The 6,154-nt window shown below is 47.9% G+C and overlaps 1 long non-coding RNA gene across 1 annotated transcript; it reads right to left on the minus strand.

The window, feature by feature from the left end:
• Positions 1-1,004: 1,004 nt before the first annotated feature.
• On the minus strand, positions 1,005-4,318 carry LOC115305574. The gene is made up of 2 exons (XR_003914856.1): positions 4,253-4,318; positions 1,005-1,186 (listed from the first exon to the last, which is right to left on the minus strand). It is a non-coding gene; the product is annotated as an uncharacterized LOC115305574 (long non-coding RNA).
• Between the last annotated feature and the right edge of the window lie 1,836 nt (positions 4,319-6,154).

The raw sequence follows: 6,154 nt of genomic DNA on the forward strand, positions 1-6,154 counted from the left end.
TTCCTTCCTTAAGTTTCTCTGGCCCTTGCCAGGGAGAAATTCCTGACTTGAGGGGCTGAGTTGAGTCATAGCTCTGCTCTGGGTTCAGCAGGGTCAGGGTGGGGTGGGGGTGGTAAGAAAGTGGAGATAGACTGCTGGCCTCTCCTGTCCTCCCCTTTGGCCGTGAGCTGCTGCCTCCTATTGTCAAGTAATAATTATTCCCCTTTTATACAGAACATCCTGCCTGAACTGACCTTCCTGCTCCTCTCTGATTGTCCCCAACTCCACCTTCAGAAAGGCTTTCCTGCCTCCCCAGGTCTGCATCAGTCCCTGCATTCCTGATATGTGTGCCAAGGCCATGCAGGATGGCCATCTGGGCCTTGTTTTGTTCCTTTTCTTCCGTCAGTCGTTCCCGTTGCCTGAGGATAGCTGAGGTGGAATGTGAGGACCATTCTATGTGGGAGGCTAGGAGCTGCAGCTCAAGGTCAAACCAGATGGGAATTACGACTTCCTACCAGAGGTGTATGCACAGTGCTGAGTGACCTGAGACACAGGTCACTGTACCCTCTGGGTCCCTTTCCTCCCACAACTGTGGAGATATATCTCTCTTACAGAACCTTATGTGTAACAGGTCTCAGTGTGGTCTATAGACTCAGGACTGGAAACTTGGTCCCATCCTGTCCTAGTTTGGAACAGTCCTCTGGCCCATAGGCCTCAGTTTCCACATCATTTGGGGCTGCAGCGCCTCCTGGTGGTCTAAAGCCTAATCTCCAGTGCAGCTGTGTAGTATGGTAGCTGGAAGGGCCTTCAGAGGATATTTAGACCAAATTCCAAAAAAATTTTCCATGATCCTGACATGCCAACATTGCACTTTTTAAAAGTAAACTCTATGCCCCATGTGGGGCTCAAACTCACAACTCCGAGATCAAGAATCGCATGCTTTACAGACTGAGCCAGCCAGGCACCCAACAGTCATATTTTTAATATCTGTTGGTTGAGAAGATATATAATGATTGAATTCTGGATTGAATCATTAAAACCCATTTGTATTTTATTCTTCCCCCAGCAATTACACAGTTCCAGATATACAGGGTCCTCAGAGTCTTCATGGAGCCAGAGGCTGAATCTCCTGTGACCACTCTAGGGCTTCTACAGTTTGGGAACCACAGATTGAAACCACTCTTCATGTCATAGATGATGAGACAAGCTAAAAGGAAGAGATCTGTTTAAATTCACATAGCTTGTGAGGAGTTTGCACTGGAATTTGAATTCAGCATAGATATTTGCCGCACACAGTGTCAGTACAGGGGCCTACATAGGGAGGAAGTTGCAGGCAGAGAGGGAAGCGAGAGAACAGGACCATCTCCAAGAGGTGCAGAGAGCCCCTACCCTGTCTTCTTACCAGTTAGATTCAGGTAACATATACTGAGAGGAGCTACAAATGGGACCCAAGGGAAGGAGGTGGCAGAAGAACAAACAGAGGGTAAAATGGGGAGGAGCAGCCTGGTCTGCTTTGAGCCTTTCCTCTATTTACCTAAGCTGCACAGACTCTAGACAAGGCATTTAACTTCTCTGAGACTCAGCTTTTTCATCTGTGAAATGGGAGGGAACTAGTAGTTGAATATCTCCCTCATACGGGGATATGCCTCTCTTACCCCACAGGATTTTGGGGAAGATCTAATGAAATGTGTGTGGAAGTTCTGGGTAAATAAAGTGATTGGGGAAGGGAACTTTGCATCTATAATTTCCTTTATTTTTTAAGTTTATTTATTTTGAGAGAAAGAGAGAGAGAAGAGTGTGTGTGTGTGTGTGTGTGTGTGTGTGTATGTGTGAGAGAGAGAGAGAGAAAGAGAGTGAGAGAGAGCGAGAGAGAGCAAGAGAGAGAGAGAGTATGAGCAAGGGGGGGCAGAGAGATAGAGGGAGATAGAGAATCCCAAGCAGGCTCTGCACTGTGAGTGTGGAGCTGAATGCAGGGCTCAAACTCATGAACCATGAGATGATGGCCCTAGCCTAAATCAAGAGTCGGACACTTAACCAACTGAGTCACCCAGGCACCCCTATAATTCCCTTTTTAATAATCATCAGATCAATGCTGTGAAGTAGGTTCCATTATTCTCATTTAACATTGGAGAGGGAGAGGACCCAGCTTTGACTTGAAGTCTGAGAACCAGCTCTTGCTTTGACTTTTAAGGTTAACAGTTAGTAGAATTGGTATTGCTATGATTTACATAAGTCTCTGGTCTTATTAAAGAACCAGTTACTTTCCTCTCCCATTCAATAGCTATTACAGAGCAGTGATTCTCAAAGTGTGGTCCCCAAATCAGTAGCAATAGCATCATCTGGAAATGTGATAGAAATGCAAATTCTCAGGCCCCACCAAAGACTCACTGAATCTGAAATTCTAATGATGGGACCCAGCAATCTGTTTTAACATAACTCTGGAAGAGATGCTAATGCACATGTCTGAAGGTCAGACATGTTGTCAGAGATGGGACAAAGTAGGATTGAATAAGCTGTGGTCTCTGTTTCTAAAGAAACTGGAATCTGGTGGAAGTCAAGTTCAGTACAATAACTACGTCCCCCCCACCCCCAAGCAAGTTTCCCGGATGCTTGGAAGAAGCAGTGGTGTGTTTCCTAAGGGGCCTTGGTTCTATTATAGTCTGATTTAGTTCAACACTTGATTCATTGTGAGAGGGTGATTCCTAGGCACGAAGCAGGGAAACCATGGACTTGGGAAGATTTGTTTTCGTTTTGTTTTGATGAGATGTCCAGAGAGGAAGACAGGGAGATACAAAATAATACTAACTGATACCTATGGAGCTCTAAGTATGTGCCAGGATGTGCTGAGAGTTTTGCAAACACTGTTCATTGAATCCTTTCAACAGCCCTTTACACTATCATTCTCATCCCCACCCCCACCCCCACTTGATAGCGAAATAGAGGCACAGAGATGTCAAGTTGCCCATCACATAAATCATAAGTGATGGAAGTAGTCTTTGAACCAGGGCCAGTATCATGCCAGAGCTCACCCATTTTCCACTATGCTTTGCTGCTTCTTTTAGAGAAACAGCAAGAAGTAAGGCCTGTCATTTGCTCAGAAACCTTCAATGGCTCACTAGTGCCTGGAGAATCAAATTGTGCTTATTTGGCATGGTATTCAAGGTCCCTCACACTGTGATGTCAAAGTTCTTTCCCTTTTTACCCTTCCTCACCAATCAAGATCCTCGATCTTCAGCCACACTGGATCAGCTTCTCCATTTTCTCTGAACACTTCCTGACTACTTTACTTCCTACTCCCTTCCCTGGTTGGGATCGTGTGCATCCTTCAAAGCTCAGCTCAAATGCCTCTTCTTCCAGGCAGACTTTCCTGATCCTCAGCCAGAAGTGGGGCTGGCTCTCCATGAACTCCAGAACACAATCCCCACCTCTGCACTCTGCCCTCTTTATACTCCACTGCACTCCACCTCCTTGCTTAGAACTCTGCCTGGAACGCAGAAGTGCTCAAAACATCACGGTTTAATTGACAGAACAATAATTCTCGAATGGAGGTAGGGAGTGGGACCTCTAGAGATGGAGATCAAAGAAGAAGGAGCCGAGAGAGGCAGAAACCTGGACGAAGCAGAAGGATGAAGACGAACACCCGAGTGTGATTAGACGTGCCGGAGTGTGATTAGACGTGCCGAAGCCAGGGACCGGGTCTCCCCTCCGCCTGTCAGGCCTCTCCCACCGCTTGGGGACCCACGGTGACAGTAGCTCTGTCGCGACTTCTGGGCAGGCGGCCGGGCCCTGGAGAGGTGGGGAGCGGGTGCGGCGGGGCGCGGGCGCGCTCCGGCGGTCACCCGAGTCCTCGCCATTAGCATAAATCCCATTAGCGGCTCCCCGCGCGAGGCGGCGGGGCGGGCGGCGGGGTGGGGGTGGGGGAGCGGGCTCAGGTGATCGCCCTACTCGTCGGGCTGCGAGGGCGGCGCGTCCCTGTGCTCACGCGTCCTCCCGACGGCGCGTTAGGAGGCAGAGGCCCTTTTACAGCCATTACCTCGCTGGCACCGCAGAACCACCCGGCGAGTGAGACTTAGGAAGCAGGAGATTAAATAACGAAGCCCAGATTTAGCCTCTAGTAAGTGGCCGAGCCGGGAATCAAACCCATGCTTGCTGGCCCCAGCTTTCACGCTTTTCCCGTTAACAGGTGCAGCCCCAGTTGCCTCCCTAACCAGAGAGCTATAGTTTGGGAAGAAAGGGGCTTAAGACCTCCTCCCTCCCCGCCCCCGCACCTCACCTTTTCTGTGCCTTTTTTTCACTGGGCTGGTGCACGTGCTTGAGTGGAACGGGAGGTGGCGGGGGGGGGGGGGTGAGGGGGTAGGGGAAATGGTGGTGGTGCCTTGGGTGGAGGGAGGCGTAGGAGGGCAGAGTCACCAACCCTCATGGCTACCACCAACCACTGAACTCACTTCTGTTCACTCAGATGCCTGTTAGAGCTGAAAAAGCAAGAGAATACGGAAGTAAATTAGAAGAGTACAATTTCTTGTTCTCTGGGAGTTTATAGTGGAGTAGGGAAGATAAGGAATATTTCCTGAGCACTTGCTGTGTACCAGGCACTATGCTAGGTGCCTTACATGATATTTCATTTATTCATCTAAACAACTCTAAGTAGGTACTATTATGATTTCCATTTATAGACGAGTGAGCAAAGGCACAGATGACTTGTGAAAGGCCATATACCTGGTAACTAGAAGAATCAGGAAGATGTACAAATGAAGTGACATGTATGAAAGGTGTGGGGGGCAGGGTACTAGGGGAGCTTCTAGCAAACGCACTGCTTTAGGCCTTGGAGACCTTCCTGAAACGGGCAAATCTCTCACTCTCTCGCTCTCTCTTTTAAGTTTATTTATTTATTTTTGAGAGAGAGAGCGAGAGAGTGAGAGAGAGAGAGAATCTTATGCAGGCTCCAGGCTCTGAATTGTCAGCACAGAGCTCAATGCCGTGAACCATGAGATCATGACCTGAGCCTAAGTCAGACACTCAACCGACTGAGCCACCCAGGTGCCCCTGAAACAGGCAAACTCTTAAGCTTAGCCAGGTGAAAAGGCAGTGGAGATGTGAAGGAGGAAGTGCAAATAAGTGCTAGAAGTGTCAGGAAGCTCGGGGGGTAAGTCAGGCCACGTCAGGGGGCCTTGGTAGGGATTTTGGTCTTTACTGAGGAGGAGGTTGAAATCATTGATGATTTTAAATGAGACAGAGACATGATTATAGAGTTGCATTAAAAAATGTTTATTTATTTATTTTGAGAGAGAAAGAGTGCAGGTGGTGGAGGGGAAAGAATCCCAAACAGGCTCCACACTGTCAGTCCAGAGCCCACCTCAGGGCTCTATCTCATGAACCGTGAGATCATGACCTGAGTGGAAACCGAGAGTTAGTTGCTTAACTGACTGAGCCACCCATGTGCCGCGAGAGTTGTATTTTTACAAGATCACCCAGGGTGTAAAGAATGCAAGTGAGGGGTGAACAATTTCATTGGTGGCTAATTGCATTGGTGGCTAGGACTACTGAATTGGATTAGGGCGGTGATGGCAGGAAGGAGAAGAGTGTGCACACCCAAGAGATACTTAAGAGTTGCACTCAGTAATTGGATAATGGATGAAAGGGAGAGGGAGAAAGCTGAGTCATTTTACACCCCCTTCTCTTTTTCCAATCATTAGGTCCAATCATTTAATAAATGCACTTCATTTCATGAATATCTTTCCCATCTGTCCCTCCTTTCCATCCCTACTGACACTGGCCTAATTCAGCTCATGTCTTCTCTCCTTAATGATACAGGAGGAGTCTTTGTACTTTCAGAGTTTTCCCTCTCCAGACAAGCCTCCATGCCAGCTGAGCATATGACCCATGTAAAATGCAAACCTAGTCAAAGTCAGTCTCAGCCCCATTGTCTTGTCATTGTGTCTATTTCAGGAATAAGTTCAATCCCTTCTTAGTCTGGTGTCTACATATTTTGCTAGCTGCTTCTTCCCCTCCTCAGGCTAAAGCTGCATCACCTGCATGTCAAGGGAAACGTTCCTTCACGGCCCTAAACCTTCATAAATTGTTTGCTTGTGTATTTATTAAATACACACATGACTCATTCTGAGAGGTCACAGGATCCTCCCATTGCTAGGAATGTGCCACCCCCTCCTATCTGGTA

This window comes from Suricata suricatta, chromosome 10, assembly GCF_006229205.1.
Source record: "Suricata suricatta isolate VVHF042 chromosome 10, meerkat_22Aug2017_6uvM2_HiC, whole genome shotgun sequence".
NCBI classification, from domain to species: domain Eukaryota; kingdom Metazoa; phylum Chordata; class Mammalia; order Carnivora; family Herpestidae; genus Suricata; species Suricata suricatta.